This window comes from Heterocephalus glaber, unplaced genomic scaffold (genome assembly GCF_053883595.1).
Source record: "Heterocephalus glaber isolate CG9 unplaced genomic scaffold, H.glaber_assembly_v1.0 deba00001733, whole genome shotgun sequence".
Classification (NCBI taxonomy): Eukaryota; Metazoa; Chordata; class Mammalia; order Rodentia; family Bathyergidae; genus Heterocephalus; species Heterocephalus glaber.
In genome coordinates this window covers 10,618,473-10,637,404 of record NW_028258444.1, presented here as the reverse complement: position 1 = coordinate 10,637,404, position 18,932 = coordinate 10,618,473, and the positions used below count along the sequence as shown (strand labels likewise).

At 37.6% G+C, this 18,932-nt stretch overlaps 1 pseudogene; it reads right to left on the bottom strand.

Annotated features, from left to right (window-relative positions):
- Positions 1–13,532: 13,532 nt before the first annotated feature.
- LOC101719860 (S-adenosylmethionine decarboxylase proenzyme 1 pseudogene) lies at positions 13,533–14,751 on the bottom strand (annotated as a pseudogene).
- Positions 14,752–18,932: the final 4,181 nt, after the last annotated feature.

Below are 18,932 nucleotides of genomic sequence, written 5' to 3'. Positions count from 1 at the left end.
TGAAGCTGAAAAGAATGTGTATTCTGATTTTGTGGGGTGGAACACTCTGTAAATATCTATTAAGTCCATTTGTTCAATAGCTTGGTTGAGTTCTAGAATTTCTTTGTTAATTTTTTGTCTAGATGATCTGTCTATTTGTGATAATGGGGTATTGAGGTCCCCAACTACAATTGTATTAGTGCTTATTTGATTTTTCATGTTCTTTAATATTTGTTTTGTATAGTTGGGGGCATTTGTATTTGGTGCATATGTATTTAGGATTGTCATCTCTTCCTCTTGGATTGTTCCCTTCACAAGGATGTAGTGACCATCTTTGTTTCTCTTAATTAGTTTTGGTTGGAAATCTACTTTGTCTGCAAATAAGATTGCTACCCCTGCTTTTTCTGGGTGCCTGTAGCATGGAGAACTGTTTTTCTTCCTTTTACTTTCAGTCTATGAATTTCTCTTTGAGTTAGGTGTGTTTCTTGTATACAGCATATTGCTGGATTTTGCTTCTTAATCCATTCTGTCAGTCTATTTCTTTTGATTGGTGAATTGAGGCCATTAATATTGAGTGTTATAATTGATAGATGTTGACTCATCCTTGTCATGATGTTTTACTGTTTTTGGCTCTTTTATTTCTTCTTTTTCCCCCTTTCCCTTTAGTTTCTTACCTTGCCTGGTGACTTCCCTCTATTGACCCTCATGGAGTTGTGACCTTTGCTGTCTTTTTTCTAGGATATTTCTTCAAATCATTTGGAGTCCTTCTTTGATGTTCATGAAATTTCTCAGTTGTTCTTTGTCATGGAATTGTCTAATTTCCCCATCGATTTTGAAAGAAAATTTTGCAGGATACAGTAGTCTAGATTTGAAGTTATTTTCTTTTAGGACTTGAAATACTTCACTCCAGGCTCTCCTTGATTTGAGGGTTTGTGTTGAGAAGTCTGCTGTGATTCTGATGGTCTTTTCTTTGTAGGTGATTTGTTTCTTTTCTCTAACTACCTGTATGATTTTGTTCTTCTGTTGGGTTTCTGGGATCTTGACTATTATATGTCTAGGTGTAGAGTTTTTGATTGTGGCTAGGTGGAGTTCTATATGCCTCACTTATCTGTATGTCCAATTCTCCACCTTTGTCTGAGATGTTTTCTACTATTACTTCTGTGAACCCTTTTTTAATGCCAATTGTACTTCCTCCTGTTTTTTTCATGGACTCCTATCAGTCTTATGTTATTCTTTGCATCATCTAGCAACTGCTGGATTGATTTCTCATGGTTCCTTACTGTTTTTAGGAAATCTCTGTTTCATGGTCCTTAACCACAGTCCTCTCTTCTATATATGATATTCTATCTTCAGATTCTCTTAATCTGCTCTGGATGCTTTCAATGGAGTTTTTGATCTTCTGAATATCTGTTTGAATCTGTTTCATGGATTCCATTTCTTTCTTATGTTGGGCGATCGTGTTTTCCATTTCTTTCTTATGCTGGGCATTCATGGTTTCCAGCATATTTCTGAGCTCATCTATTTTTTTAAATCAGTTTCTGTTCTAGAGCCTCTAATCATGTCTCTCACTCTGCTTACCATCTCTGTAGTTATCTGTGAGATTATTTCTGTTTTGCATTTTTCTAGATCCTCATTCATCTGTTTTGTTACTTCCTGTGCTATCAGTTCAGGGTGTCCAAGTGATTGATTATCAGACTTTTCCACCTCATTTCCCCCTGAACTTGCCTTTTGTGGGGGTGGAAGTCTGATTTTGTTAGTTGCTTAAATGTCTTCTCATTTTTGTTTTTGGTACTGTCCTTGGTTTATTTCCTGTGTTGATATTTTGAAGTTGCTTATTGTAAGTATCTTTGTTGATGTATTTAGAATCCTTTTGGAATGATTGCTTCTCAGAGGTGTCTTCCAGATATAGCTGGTCTTTAGGTTTTGAGACTCTAATGGCTCTGAGGTATCTCATTTTCATTATACCAGCCATGATATCTGTTCAGATCAATCACAACACCTTAGCCCAAGTGATACAATCAGCAGCACCATAACATCAAGTACATTTTAGAAAATGACAATTTGTGGCAGTTATTAATCTATCACCTTTAATTGTGTGAATAAAATCAAAATCAAGGACCAACCAAACATTTGGGTATATTGGATAAACTCTTCAATATAGGAACTTTACCCTTTGGGATGGGGAGTTAGAAGGAGTTGGGGAGGGAGGAATAGATAGGCAGACAGATAGTGGAAGGTTAGCAGTGAGGCCAGAGAGCACAGGCAAGAGAAGCAAAGAGAAGAAAAGACAAATAAAGAAGAAATATAAATTAGGGCCAGAACAGGAACACAAGGGGGAGACGAAGAACAATATGGGACAGCAAGGGAACAAGGCAGAGTGAGAGAGAGAAAGAAAATAGAAGAGAAAGAAAAAAGGAAGAAACACAACAATTTTGAAAGAGTAGAAAAAAGTATTAAAAATAAGAGCCAAAAAATAGTGGTAATTTTGAAAATAACAAATAAAGGATAAAAATGAAGGGCATCCTTCAGGGTATGTCTCTGCTGTCACAATAAACAATGTGGGCAGCAGTGTGCAGATATAAGTCAGTGAGTCTCAGCAAGCTAGTCCCGGACTCATGAGATTCAGGCAGATTTCTTGTTTCAAGTCCCAAGCTGGGCTCCCTGACCTCCTGCAGGGTTAAACTCTGCAAGGTTCTAGTGCAAGTTTCAGCTGCCCTTCCCCTGAAGATAGTCCAGGTTCTAATGGGAGGTGATGATCCCTCCAACTTACTAAGTGCAGTGGTCTGGTGTGCCTTTATTGCAGAGATTCCCTTCACTTTTCCAGTGGGCTTGATTTCATCAGGGAGCCTGAGAGAGGCCCTTTCTCTGTTCTTCACTTCTGCAGCTCAGGACAATATCTTCTGTGTCCCCCTGTGCCTTGGTAGTGTGGAACCAAGTAGCTCCAGTGCCAAAAGGCCAGAGGCAGGGTGGAGGGTGGGGGTGGAGCTGGGGTGGGTTAGGGCCTGTTATTGGAGGCGCCCGTGCAGGCCAAGCTGGCGGCTGGTGGGCCTGCCTGGGGGCGGAGGGGGTCCTCACCCTGTCCAGGTAGCAAGCCTGTCTGGGTCGCAAGCTGGTGGAGCAAGCAGGAGGAAGCAGGTCTCAGTCAGCTTGCAACTGCTCAGCCCTGTGCAGCCAAGCTGGCGGATCTGTTATACTTTGGATAAATATCCCCCAAATGCCCATAGATGAAATACTTAGCCCATGGCGCTTTTGGACGTGGGGCCTAATGGAAGGATTTGATTATTGTGGCATGGCTTTGAGGGGGATATTGAGACTCCAGCCCCTTTTTCTTCCTCTATTTCATGTCCCAGCCATGAGACAAATGGCTTTATTCCACCAGGGGTTCCCTGCCACTATGTACCATCTTGCCACAAGCCCAAAAGCAATGGGGCCAACTGGTGATGGACTGAAACCTCCAAAACTGTGAGCCAAAATATATCTTTTCTCTTATTAAGTTGACTATCCCAGGTACTTGTTATAGTAAAGGAAAGCTGACTAACGCCATCCCAAGCCAAACAGCATCTGTACATAAATGTACTATATATAAATATATTACACATAGAACAATGTTCATATGTGCATAGCTTAGTAAGATTTTGCAGACTAAAAATACTGCATAATCAGTACCCACTTCTGGAAACAGACTGTCCTGGGTCCCTCAAGTCTCCTGTGTTTTCCTGATCTTCTTTGCGGTCACTAATCTTTCTCCTTCCACAAAGGCAGCTCTGCTCTGACTTCTAATATCAGGGGCAATGTGCCTTATGCCACTGACTCTCACAATGCCTTGCATGTAGGAGGTATTTGGTAAATAATTTTTGATCATTTATTCATACAACTATGAGATGGGCTCCTTCATTTTTATCTTGAATGCCAGTTTATAAGCTTCCTAAATAAATAACTTCCCAAACAAAGATGTTAAAAAGCCTCCTTTTAATTTTAAGGATTTTTGTATATTTATTGGATAATAAAATATTCAAGACATGGCATAATCATTTCCTTTTGCATCTCTCACAAATTACTAAACTCTGGTGGCTTAAAAGCACAGATTTATTTTCTTAGTTTTGGAGGTCAGAGGTCTGAAATCATTTCACTAGTCTAAGGTCAAAATGTTGGCAGAGCTGATTCTGAAAACTCTGAAGAAAGAATGTGTTTTCAAACCTTTTTGGTGCCTGGTGGTCACTTGTTTCTTGTCTGGTGGTCCTTTTTTAAATTCTATGAGCTTATCACTTGGCCTCTGGTGCTGTCTTCCCATCCCTTTCCCCTCAGTGGGAATATCTTTCTCTGCCTTCCTCTTGTAAGCATCCTTGTGATTACATCACTGGGCCTACCTGGATAACCTATGATACACAATGCATCTTGAGAGCCTATGTCTTCCCATGTGAGGAGCCTATGCACTAGAGAAGTGGATTAGGGTATGGACATCTTGAGGGGGCATTTTGCATCCTAACATTCCTAGCTAATATTAATTCAAACAACAATTAGGGTATGGACATCTTGAGGGGGCATTTTGCATCCTAACATTCCTAGCTAATATTAATTCAAACAACAAAGTCAAAGTGAAAGAAAACTAAGGAGACAGATTGATTCACCTGTGCAGTTTGCAGGACAAATGAATCTGTAGATGAATGCATGTGGGGAGCCATGAATGATGTGTGATTTATCAGGTGCCAAGACCTCAGAAGGCCAGAGATGGCAACAGTGGCTTATTAGTTCCCATGAGGGCGGCATCTTAAAGGATGTGGTATAATTGTCTGGTTTTTTCTTCAAAAGCTATGTATACATTAATTTAAAAAAATAAACCAAATCTTCACTTGAATACTTTTATATCTTATTCTAAAAGTAGTCCACTTTTTAGAAAGGTAAACTTTAAAATTACCAAGATTACAAAGGAGAGCTCATCTGTGTGCTCTAAATAAAAAGTATATTGGGAAAAATCCATGTCTTTATTCAGATTAGAAACTATACTTTTCTAAGCAGTACACTCTGAGGGCCCCATGTGGGAGTCAGTGTTTTGTGCTGTAGGAATTGTCAGATATTAGGCTGGCCTGGTGCAGAAGACTCCATTACAATGTCATTCTTAATAATCAAACATGATTCGCTCTATCTAGAGCACAAATGCTTTAAAGGTGGCACATTCAGCCCTGCTGTCTTGAAGAGAGGTGGCTGCCTCCTGTGACTGGAGGGCCTGGGCTCTGAGAAGGTCTTGAGACCTAAGGAGGGGAAGGGCTGCTGCCGATGGGTGTGATTAATGGGGATAAGGCTGGAGGACTGCAGATGAGGCTGGAGCACAAGCTGCTTGCACCGTCCTGGCCCAGAGCAGGTGGCAAACTCCCACCACAGCTGGGGGAGGTGGGGGAGCAATCAAGAAACTTCTCTAAGTCTTCTAATGTATTGCAAGTCCAAATAATCTTAAACTTGGGTCTTCACTGGAATGATCTCTCAGAGTAATACACTTATTTTTCTCCAGCTAGTAAAGGTGCCTGAAGAGAAATCTCTCTGTGCAGCTCAAGCTCATTTCTTGCTATGTTTCCTATGGATGAGTGAGCTCAGTAGTTCTTTCTCCCCTTCTCCTCCTCAGTGCTGTCAGAAAGCTTATTAACGTACATATATTCCTGGCTCTTTGGCTATGTGAATGATTCAGAAACAAATTGAAATGTCAAGTTCTCTATGGCTCTCTAGTAATATTAAAATCTACCAGTTCCTATTAAATTTCCATCAAATAGTATTATTCAGAGACAAAAGATCAATTAATCTTGGCTCTTCTTCTTTCAAAAAAACTCATCACACAAGATCCAGCTATGTGAGCTCTTTAATCAGTGAAGTTAACAGAGCACTGGAACGTGGGTGAAAAATGACACTCGGGCTTAGAAACCTGAGCCAAGCCCTCTTTATCAATTCTGCATATGATGTAAGAAAGGGAAGTTTAGAGGGTTTGATTAATAATCATTTAAATACGCCATTTCATAAGGAAGAAGTTATTTTCAGATTGGAGTGAACAGCTTTGGAAAAAATATGTGCCTTTATTTTATGTGACATAGGCTACCTTTATAGAAAGAGTAACCACCCCTTTTTATAGCAGGACTAGTATAAAAGAAAAAGACTTTTTCATCATTACTTCCAACTACTCCCTTGGCACTTTTATAAGGAGAGCTGGGCAGTTATTGTTTCCATCTTAAGATAAACTGAAGGGAAAGTATCAATAAAAAAGTAATTATCATCATAATAATTATAATAACCCAAACCAAAATAATAACAATGGAAATAATAATCATAAAAACATTATTACATCTTTCTTCTTTAGTTCTTTCACCCACTGAATCTTTTTAATGTGTAGGAGCTGTGGGTTTTCATCCATTCCGCCTTAAGCAGTAATTGCATTTGATTTGGCCTGCACAGTTTTACCCATAATATTAGAGAGCAGAGTCATGTAGTGTGCTTATTACTGGTTATTATTAAAGATGGGGATCAGTACTTTATCATGGGGAGCCATCAGATGGTCACAAACAACTTCCTTTCACTCTCTTTCGGACTGCTCTGATATTCAATCCAATTCTGATTCCAACCTAACATCTAGCTATTTCTAACTGAGAAAAACTACTTATTTTGTTTCTCCATTTGTTTTGATTTTGGCTCCTTTTGTGCATTATTCTGCTAGCTTTGCCCCCTGCATTCAATACATATCATCATCAGGATAGAAACCAGGCTTCATCTGGAAAGAAATCTGTCTTTGTTACAGATAGCAGTAGTGTCCCCTCCTTTGGATTTGTTCAGTTTGGAAGACTGACTGTACCCTGGAGCCCAGGCCCTTGGACCCTCATTGAGTAATTTTGGGGGGAAGGCATTGGACAGTGGTGCTGCTGACCACTGACCTTCTGAGAATTTTCATGTAGTATACATGTGGAAAAGCCCCTGTGGTGGCTGAGAGCACCCAGGAGTTCAGGGTGACCATGTTCTCTGCAATGTGCCGGAAGCCAGACCCTAGGAGAGAAGGAAGCTGATAAGAAAAACAGAGACAAGGAGAGGCCAGGCAGCTTGTATATCTGACATTCCCCTACCTACTTTCAATTGAGGCTTTTTTCTTTCCAAATTAGCCTGATTTAGACTTTTGTCTTTGGTAGGCCAATGAATGTTGATGAATTGACTCTTGTTGGGGTAGTGATTCTCACTGTTACAGAAGTGTGGAAGTATGACGTATTCAGTGGTCAAAAGGACTGGTGATGCGGTGAGTAGGAACAAATTGTTGTGAATGCTTTTCCACTTTAGTAGATTGGAGCATGGTCAAGGTTGCATGTATAGTTAAATGGCATTTGGTTTCTCATACATTCTGAGGTGTCTTCTTGGGTGGAAGAGGGGGTGGAGTTGCTTGAATGCTGAAGTGTAGCATGCATTAGGAAGACATGGTCTCTAGGAAGAGAGATGAAAATCTATTTCCAGAAGATTGCTGATTACTGCAACTGTTCAGGGCTCAAGACTCTTCATTCCATTCCTCCATGGCTCCACCTGGCACCAACATCCATCTTTAGAGCTGTATGGAATGTTCTTTAAACTCTGAGGCTTATAAAGCCTGTTTGAGTATAATTGTGGTTTTTTTCTTGAGAATCAGCCATATCTAGACGTATCTAGTAGACCAGAGTGTGTTTGCCACAGGGACTGAGATCATCTTTAGGAAATGAATGGTCAGCCTGAGCCCCAAAACAAGGTATGGCCTGAAGGAAGAGTTGAGCTCCATACTGTATATTATTCTGGTTCTCAAGGTTTCTTACACTACCCAGTGACTCTACACAGTAAAAAGAAGCAATGATCTTCAAATGCTGCCAAGATTTAGAGTTGCTTTTACTCTGAAAACTCTGTAAGGCACTATTATGAAGGGCAGGTTCCTTTGTTTCTTTCTAACCTAAAGGGGAAGAAAGGCTTTCTCTTTTCTTGGGGGAGGGAATGGGACATGGCCTAGCTATGGTATTTTGCTGATTCCATAGAGTTCATGGAACTGAAGTTCTCTGAAGAAGTTTCATCTAAATGAAAGATCTTGCAGACTCTGACCTTGGCTGATTAGAACACCACGATGGTGGAAAGATGGAATATTAGGTTGAGAACCAAGATTATCTTGGGTTATCTGTCTTTTTGATAGCCATTTGTTTTCAGCTTCTGTATCTGACTTACCATCCTTGTGGCTGTTAAGCCAAACTCTAAGGATGTATTACTAAATTTAGTAGACATCCACCAACCCTACAGCTAAGAAGGCAATAAGTTAACATCTGAATCTCATGGAAAAGATTTCTCTTCTTCATTGGAGCCTGCCTACCTCATGCTCCCATGAAGGTATTTGGTAACTGTATTCATTTATGATCTTTCCGTGGCTATAAAAGTTCATGGTAACTTGAATCTGTGTTCCTGGGCCATGGTCACTCATATTTGACTCAGAATAAAGTGTTTCTTATAACAGTAAAACAGAGTTGTTATTTTACATTGGCGTGTGTGTGCTGCTTTGGCATGGAGAGCTCCTGTGTGCAAAGAGAGTGAGTTAACAATGAATTGGAGAAGGAAATGGCCAATACATTATTGAGTGTTTTATTCATTCAAGTGATATACATGTTTAATAATTTCTCATTCTTCAAAGTGCAAATTCAGATATTGAGGAGGTTGATGTTTCTTTCCTTGTCTATAATCTCAAACATAAGTGGGGTAAATTTCTTGTTGTCTTCAAAGAGAGAAGAAAAATGGAGAGGAGAGAACTGTTAAATTAGGAAGTAGGAGACAATCTTGACTCTGGAAGTTGGAAAAAAAAAACCCTCCAGCTCAGTCTCTCCATACATGGCAAAATTGGTACCAATTAACTCTTTATCTTAGAAATCCCGGATAGCCATGTAATCCACAATTACCTCTACTAATATTTAAACCAGAACAGACGTTTGCCATTAAGTAATGACAAATGAAACCCAAGGTTGAAATAGATTTGGATGGCATAGCTCAACTCCTAGAATACCCAGCCTTGTCTTTTTGGTCACCTTTTCAATATGACTTATACTTATACTCAGTTGACTTTGGGGGATCCATTTATTACTTAATGGTAATCTTCTCTATAGGTCTGTGAAATAGACACTTTTTATTCCAATTTTACCAGCATGAAATTCCAAGCATAAGTCATTTGCTCAAAATCACAGCTAGCAATTTTGGATTCTGGCCAAGCTCATAATGTGTTCTTAAAAATTTTTATTACTAGTATGCACGTAGAAAAGTGTCCATATTTTAAGTGTATAGACTGATAAACTTTACAAACTGAACATCTTGATGTGACCAGTGTGCCAATGGAGAAATGGATCATTGGGCATCCCAGAGCCTATTATCCCCTTTAGTCAACATCCCCGACAAGGGCAACCATACCCTTACTTATAACCATTTGCATCAAGTAGTTTTTATACATTGCATTGAGGCTGTTTTTATACATAACATAAGTGGGATTCTACAGTTATTCTCTTTTATGTCTGGCTTCTTAACTCTGTCTCTGTGAGATTCATTCATGTTGTTGCATGTTGTAACTACATCTGTGTTGTAGTTGGCTCATTCCTATTGTTTGTATAGAATTTAGTTGTTTGAATATACTATATTTGTTTATTATACTATTGGTGAGTGTTTAGGTAGTTTTTATGTTTGGGTATTGATGGTCATAATTCTATGAATATCATGGTACATGTCTTTAGGTGAATATGTTTATACGTTTCTGTGGGTATTTACCTAAGAGTGAAATTGCTATGTAATAGAGTAGGGTTTGGTTTGTCTTTAGTAGATGCCAGTAATAAAGTTTGCAAAATGGTTGTACCAGTTTTTTCTTTCCAGCAGTGCTTCATATTGTCAGCAATAGGTATTTTCTGTCTTTTTTATTTTAGCCATTTTGGTGGACATGGAGCAGAGTGTATCACTCTGTGGTTGATTTTAATTTTCTTTTTCTTGTACATTTTCATGTTTATTGGTTATTTTTATCCTGTTTCATAAAGACTCTGCTAAAGTCTCTTGCTCATTTTCCTATTGTGTTGTCTTTTTATTACCTCTGTGCAGGAGTTCTTTATATATTGAGGATATGAACCATTTTTTGGATGTGTATTATAAGTGTTTTTTCTTTCTTTGGATTGCCTTTCATTTTCTTATGGTGTCTGATAAACACAACATGAGTAATAGAAATTTTCTTAACTTTATTATTTTCGGTTTATTAATTATCTTCTTTTATGCCTAGCACTTTCTATATTCTTTTTTCTGAAATCTTTACTCTCTCCAATATCATGAAGGTGTCCTCTTATGTTTACTGGCTACCTTTCACATTTTGATCTATAATCGCCTGGGACTTAATTGGATGTATGGTGTGAGATTCAAAGTAAAGGTATATTTTCTCCTTGTACAAATATCCAATTGGTCTAGCAGCATTTATTGCCAGGGCCATCTGCTCCCCATAATACTGTGGCATAACCTTTGTTATAAAGAGATGATTCTGTATATGTGTATGTGTCATCTTTTGTTTTGGTCACATAGCTTGCTTCTTCACAGGCTATTGTTTTTAGCGTTAAGCTGCTTATATGAGTCAGTTTGTACTCCCAGGTTTGTGTGACCTGGAGAACAATGGGATGCATGTAGTATTTTAGATCATCGTATAAATTCATCTATGTATAATAAAGTAAAAACAATGTACATTGTGGTATATTATTTTAAGTTTAATTTTTATTAGATAATTAAATATACCAGCTATCTAAGAGAAATATCTGTGTTCTAATTTTTCCTGAGTTTTTTTTTTCCCTGAGTTTTCTTTTCCAAGAGGTTGTTAATCATTTGCCATTTACCTTCTTTCTTTCCAAATTTCACTCATCCTTCTGTAGCAGTGAACACAGTTTATTTATTGAAAATTTGCACTTTAAACATTAAAGCTTATTAGCATTTATAGTTTCATCTGACTAGATCTGTGCTACACAAAGATACTGAAACTTTGCTTCAGTGAGCCTTTTGAAAAATGCCTCACATAGATTCCCTAGGCTTACAAAGAATTCTTACCTTATTTTTGTGTATCAGCGGAATGAATCATATGGATAATTTTTGCTTCTGGAAAAAGTAGAAAGCTTCTAGTTTGTTGGTTAGCTGAAAACACCTTCCATTTTTCAGAAGTCATTGGCTTCCTGTTTAACCTTTCCATCACTGAAAATTCTCTTTTCACGCATTCCTTTGAATAACAGTCTACCATTTCCCCAGTAAGCTATTTAAAATTTACTTTTCTGTTATTCTTGGAAGTGCATCTAGTGTAGTATAAAAAAGGAGCTGATGCCCATTAGATATATTAAATTTAACATAAGTAAAAATAAGAAGACAGTAAGATGTGAATAAACCTAAAATGAACTTGTCCACCTCTCACCCTCCCTCTACTATGAATGCTTTTTTTTTTAACAAGGACATAGTGAATTTTTATACTACTTCTATTCAGAGTGTAAGGATTAATGAAAGGAGGATGCCCCCAAGACTAAGAATTAAACTTAGATTTAAAAAAATCAGTGCTTCTCTCAGGTTTAGGGTAAACCTTAAAGAAATAACTGTTCTGTCTTCAGTAAAACATGTGATGGATCCTATTATTTTTTATGGATCCTATTTTTCATGCGGAGCCTCAAGTATTGATATAACAATTTTTTTTGAAAATTAAGCAAACTTTTATTGAAGCTTAAACTGTGGTACAAAATATTTTTCAGATGATTTAATCCAACACCAAAGAAGAGAAATTACGGCACCAAAATTTTCCCTCCTTTACCACACTAGGATTACTATTCAATCTACAGCTTTCATTTTTCTAGGGTTTGTTCTACACAAATCTGGGCAAGTTTAACATTAGCATTCTTAGGTATTGGGGGCAGGGGGATCAGATCCCAAGCCATAGTCACCAAAGCTACTGGGATACTGTTCAAAAACAAAATCTACCTTGAGCATTGGTCCTCACAAACGAGCAAGTCAAAACATTAGGCACTGTGCTCATTACAGAATCAAACTGATCAAGTTGACTGAAGGCTTCTTTAATGAAACATTGAATCAGTGGTGTTAAAATTAAAGTCAAAACAGTGTTCCAACCACTTGATTTCAAACCAAGTAGATTTTGTTTAGAAACACTAAAAAATGGTGTTTCATTTATAAATACGGAAGGAACAAAAACACCATTGCATCAATCCAGACATTGTCAAGAAAATATTATGAGTACAAAATTTAGCCAATTCTGCTATCTTCTCAGTTACTTAAATCACAGTATTTGGAAATATAGCCGAAAGACGCCAACTCTTGAAAGCTTCTATTTCTAGTCACTTGCTACTAGATATTTTTGGAATTTTAATTGTTTATCTATTAATCCATTAATTCCGGTACAGTGTTAGGTCTGAAAAACCTGGACAGCCATTTATTTGATCCTGTGAAAGCCATGGTGAAACGAAAATCATACTTTAATAGATCGGGTCAGAACACTCAGATGAATCACAAAACCACGCAACTGTCACAAATGAAGAAGCCACCAAAATTCTGCTTTGGACTGATTTATACTATACTATGTATAAAGATTAGTGGCAATCACTGCTAAAAGAGTGAATGATCCAACCTGACTGGACTTACTGAATGAATCAAGGACAGTCTTCCTGCTAAATCTGCCTGCTTATGTCTACTTGGTAACAAAAATCCATTTATACCACTACTTAGCAAGTAAACAAAGGCATGGTACTCCATGAGCATTTAATTTCATTGACTGAAAAGCGCAGAATAGCAGATGGCTTTCACACAGTTCAGCCAGTACACCCTTATCTCAATCTACAAACTCTATGGATCTACTCTTCCCTGCTTGCTAATCAACAGTGGAGATGTTTCTTTGGGGGAAACATTCAGTTTTCTTCCTCATCTTCAAAAGGAGGCCAATTCTCATCCCCTTAAAAGAAAATTAACTCCAAGGGACCATACCCCACCTCTCCCGCATCCCATCTGGGGTATAAGATTAATATGTAAACCCATGGTATAACAGTGTATTGCTTTTATTTGGGGGCCTGGAGGTGGGGGAAAGACACCATGGTGAGGGAAGAAATCAAGGACTACAAATGCAGGAACAATTATTAAAACAGTAATACACAAAATGAGTAACTGGAACCATTTTCTTAGGAGGACTTGACTCATGGAAGAAAAACTTTAATCGCTGTTGCAAAAACATTTTTATGAAGTAGAAATTGGTTTCAATAATATTACTAGAGAATATGTTCTAGAAAGTGGAGGTAACTGGATATAAAATCCTGGCAGCAATTTAATAGAACAGTCCCAGATTATTAGGCTGAGGCCAACACCAAATGAGGATGAAAGCCTTGTCTGTGGGGAATCTTGGATGATACCTGCAGAAATAGTACACTGTGCATGAACCAAATTGAATTATTTTCACAAGTGTTGTAAAGTTTCATACAGTAAAATTTTTCTACATGCACTTCAATTTCACAGCAAGAGGGGCATAGAATACCTAAACACAGAAGATATCTAACTCCTTGATATAATAATGCATACACTTCAAAATGATTACACTATCATTACATCTAGGGCTTTCTGCAACTACAAGGTGGTGGTTATGGAAAGCATAGCCCCTGGTATCAACATCTAGAAAGCAGCCACCACCTTCTATGTGTGTTCTCTGTTTGTGTTTTTTCTTCATTTTTCTTAATCAACTCTGCTGTTGCTGCTGTTTCTTAGCAAAACTGGTAAAAACAAAATTGTAATCACTGAACATAGCACTCTGGCAATCAAGGCATTTAAAACCTTCAATCTTCTGGGGTGAAGAAAGCACTGTACGACATCTAGAACTCTGATTAACAAACAAAGTGATCACAAATTTTCCTGGCTTGAAGACTTCCACAACTTTCCTGATCAGGTCATCATAGGAGGTCTGATTTAAGTTTGTTTCAAAGCTAACATAAGAAAACTCTGGTTCTGGAGTGATGTGAATAGTCCAATAAGTTCCATCCGATTTCATTCCATTCATTGAATACCCACAAGGATTGAACAGTGTGGCATCAATGACAGAATCTGTTATCAGGTCATGAATTCCACTTTCACGAGTGACATCCTTTGCAGTAACACCATCTGTCATGTAGAACTGGTCCATAACTCCTGGGTCAAGCTCGCTTATCAGAATTTCCAGGGTCTGATCTGGCTGACTGATTACTTGACTCTGGGAAATCCAAAGTATACAAGTACCAACAGTCAGAATTCATATGTCCCATACAATATGCTGCTCCATTTGAGAAAATTGCATTAAGAAACTCTATTTCTTCCTGGAAATTCCGGTGTGGGTACCCTTGGTGAGAAGGCTTCATGAAATTCTTACGAGAATAAAAGAAGCTTTGAATGGAGTCAAACCCACTGTAATCCCTAGCAAGCTTCAACAGGGGAACCAGTGCTTTCAGTAAGAGGGTGGTACCACATGTCTTCAAAATGAAACGTCTCTTGGAGACAAACATGCTACTTTCACTGAGTACATAAGCTTCCTGCTTGTCAGTTTTTGTCACACTTATGATTGAACATTGCACATCCTTCCAAAGTACATCCCACTCAGATCTCGGGATAGTGCGAAGATCCCCAGATCCCTGGCTGGCGTCGGGTTGCTGACGGGAGAACCATACCTCCAGCAGCTTCTCGGTCTCTTTGAAAAAATGTGCAGCTTCCATCACTGTGAGACTAGCGAACAACCAACAACCACAGAAAATTAACTAAATTATATCTCTTCTCCCGCCGCTGCGGATTGTTCCAGCTGTGTTGCTATAAAGTTCAGGTTCCTTTTTTAGCTATAATTTTATATTAACGTTTTTTAAAAGGATTAATAAAATTTTCCCGGCTTTTTTGTTTGAGCGAAAGTTGAACGTGAGTCTGTTTGGAAATAGAGGCAGATACAGTTGAGTCTCTTGTAGTCCTCGGCTTTCCCGTTAGAGAGAGTAGAGCGAGAGCTAGCTAATGTCGCCGGCCATACTGTGTAAGCCAACAATTTTTATAATAAGGCAAAACACTATTTTTTTTATGGGCAGGGAAAATTGAATTTTTTTGGCCAATGACATGTAGGTATAAATATAATGTGAAATTTCCAGAGGTCTCCTTTTAAAGGGAAAGCCTTCGGCTAGGGTCTTAGATGTGAAGCTTGAAGCCCAAATGACTGTCTTGTAAACATGAAGACGAAGGCCCGATCTTAGGAGATGAGGTGATGACTAGGAAGGGGCTCAGGTCCTGACCATAGCAGCTCGTGACTGTCCTGCAGGCTTCTTCATTGTGTCAAAGAAATACAACTATCCTTTGTTGAATATAATTTCTTAGGGTTTTAATTTTGTACAGTGGATCCTTATCCTAATAGACACACTATTTTAGCATGAATTTAGACTGTACTGTCTCTGAAAATAATTTTTTCTTTAGGAGTTGTGAGTGTGTTCATGTGTGTTCTTAGCTCAGTACTTAGGGTAACAAATCCTACTTTGATTGTTTGGCAGATCCTTTCCTGATGTCAGTCTTGGTTAATTAGCTTAGGCATGGGGATAGGTAGTGCTGATGGCTATTTTTGTCTTGGATTGTCCCCATGGGAGGAAGGACAGACATTAAAACATGGCTAGCCCTTCCAAGTACAAGATTGATCTTTCCAGTGCAGCAAAGAATTATATTTTCATTGGGCAAAAAGAAGAATGGATTGATTTCAGACAAAAGAGAGGAGGTAACAAATGTATTCCAGTATGGCATCTAAGGATCATTCTGGCTTGTTGCTTGTTTTATTTTGTGTTTTCTTTGGATTGGGATAACAGTGAAGATTTAAAGGTTTTCTTCTGCTTTTCATTTTCTCTGGCTGCCCATAGCTTCTCAGTACTGGAAACATGTTACATGATGCCTTATGGTAGTGAGGTTGAAGGGAATTAAGAAATTAGACCACAAAATATAGGGCAGCACTTTGCATTCAGCTACCCCATGAGGGCAAAAGTAGCAAAGATAGGGGTAGGCTGTGGGTTCAGGGTATGAACATTGTGAATCTAGGAGGTTCACAAGGAGGAGCTGAAGGGGATAGGAAGAAACGGGGGCTTAGCCAGTGACTGAAAAGTTATGTGAAAATTCACACTTCTCAAGCTCTTGGCTTTATTCTCTCAGTTTACTAAAGAAAGTCAGATTTCTCACCTGTATGATGTATTGCTTGGTACATTGCCCTTGGGAGTGTAAACTTTTAGGTCAACAGACAAAGGAACAATTTGAAATATTGGTATAAGTGTGAGGAAAGTGAATACTTTAATGGTGGACAACACAAATTTTTGTAAGTTGGTATCTAATTCTTTGCTCTCAAAAGCATGGAGAAAAGCCCATTTTAAAAGTACACCAATAATCATTACAGCCAATTTTGGGTGATCTGCCATGATGTAAGTTTTTAGGCAATATCACATAGGAGTTTAAGATACTGAGTTAACTTGTTATAAGAGAACTCTGCTCATTCTCATCTACTTATTTATATGATATAATATACTTATTTATATAAATATATTTATATTTAATAATTTGTATTTGTATATTAATTTACATTTATATCATATTATATTATAACAGTCTGAGTTCTCAAGGAAATAAAACCTATAACAAAGCTCAGGTACTAATTTGTTTGCATGAGTGAATTGATGAATTTTAGGTAATTGATAGTGAGAGACAAGAAGTGGGGTCTTGAAGGATAAAAAACAAAGTACAAGATGGTGAATTATTATATTGGCCACAGTCTCATAAGAAACCTGATTGGTTATTTAGTTATATGTGGAATTACTGCCTGTCTGGACAGCTTTATGAAGCAATTGTTCTCAGTTTCTTGGGAAGTGGAAAGGCAGGAATTTGTTCATTAGCCACTAAACATGTCCTACATTTCACTAGTCAAAATTTGTCCAATGGAACTGTAACCCTCTGCACTTCTGCTTATGCACTCAGGTCCTTTAAGCATTTGTTAGAAAAGTCCGAGACTCTGTGTGTGGGGCTGGGGATTGGAACTGGACTGCAGGTGCTACGATGGGCATAAAGGGTGATACTGAAGCTTGGTCCATGCGGGGGAGGTAGAGGCACCTGTGGTATTAATGGATGCAGTAATTATGTGTATGTGGGCTGGAACTCTGCAGGAATTTGGTAGGCTCCACAGTGCCTATTGTAAAGAGTAATGGAGGATGGCTTCTCTACATGCAATGGCTGGGAATTAAATTTCTCAGAAATTATATTTATCATCTATCTATTGATCAATTGAATAGAATATTCATCCACAGGTACATGAAATAATTGAAAAAAATGAAGGACATAGTCCTATTTCATTTAGAGATCACTTTCATTAAAACTTATAATTTATAAAATTTATGATAGATTTATATTGTTTTGTTCAACTGTGTCCTATTGTTGAATGATTACTCAATCTAGAATACATTGGTAACACAGTCTTTTATGATACTAAAAAAAGTATTTTAATTTACATTAATTTTATAGGAAATTTTGATGGGATAATCAAGAAAATATTTTAAACAAGTAGTTTAAAGTTAGGTTGAAAATTTGACATTTAAAAATGTTAGAGACATTGAATGGAAATAGTTGTAAAAAAATTTATAAAATTGAATCAAGGTTCCTCAAAAAAATTGAGCATAGTATTACACTTTGTTTCAAAGACTCCATTTTAGAGTATGTACCCAAAAGAATGGAAAGCAGGGATTCAAACAGATATTTGTATACCAGTGTTTACAGCATTATTCACTCTAACCAAAATTTGGGAACAACCCAAACGTCTGTGGATAAATGAATGTATAAATACAACATCGTATCTCACACAATGTCATTGTATGTATTCAGCCTTAAAAAGGAAGGAAAACCGGATACATCCTGCAAAATGGTTGAAATTTGAAGATATTATACTAAGTGAAATAACCCAGCCAGAGAAATGCAGGATTGTGTGAGTCCACCTATAGGAGGTACTTGGGATTATAAAATGCACAGAGATAGAAATTACAATAGTGATTACCAAGGGCTAAAGGAGGGGTAAATGGAGAGCTATTATTTAATAGGTAGAGAGTTTCAGATCGGGATGGTGAAGAAATTTTGGAGATGGATGGTGGTAATGGTTGTCCAACAATGTGAATGCCACTGAACTTCTTGCTTGAAATGATAAATAATGAATTTTATCTTATGTATACATCACCACAATAAAAAGATGAGTTCTTTCATATAATTTTAAAAAATGGATATCAATGGGCATTAAACCACTATATTCCCCAAGAGCCCATCAACTGGAAATGATAAAGAAGATGTGGTTTTTAAGTAAAATGGAGTACTACTCAGCCATAAAGAATGAGAAACTAGAGTCATTTATAGCTAAATGGATGCATATTGAGGCCATACTCTTAAGTGAAATAAATAGGACACACATGTGTAAATACCAAATAGTTTCTCTAGTGTGAGAAACTGAAAGTGTAAATAAGGACTAAAAGGATTAATAACAAATAATTGATACTTTGAAATAGGAAAAGGTCCAAAGGGGTAGTGGTGGTGGGAGGAGATGGGGAAAGGAAAGAAGGGAAAGGAAAAATTATGAGAAAAGGAAAAAAAATGGAAATGAAGTCTATGTAAATAGGGAAGGGTGGAGGGGGTGGAGGGTGCACAGGCAATGGGGAAAAAATAAGAACTAAGATACATCATGTTCAGGTACAAACACCCAATGATAAATGTAAATGTATTGTATGCCTAAAATGTACCAATAAAAGAATTTAAGGAAAAACCCCCCACTATATTCTCCTATTTTATTAAATTTATAAGGTACCATTTCTTTTGTATCAGAAAACATTCTGTGATTTAAACTGATATGATGCTTTTTATTAGAAATTTTGCTTTATGTTTAATGAAAGATCTTT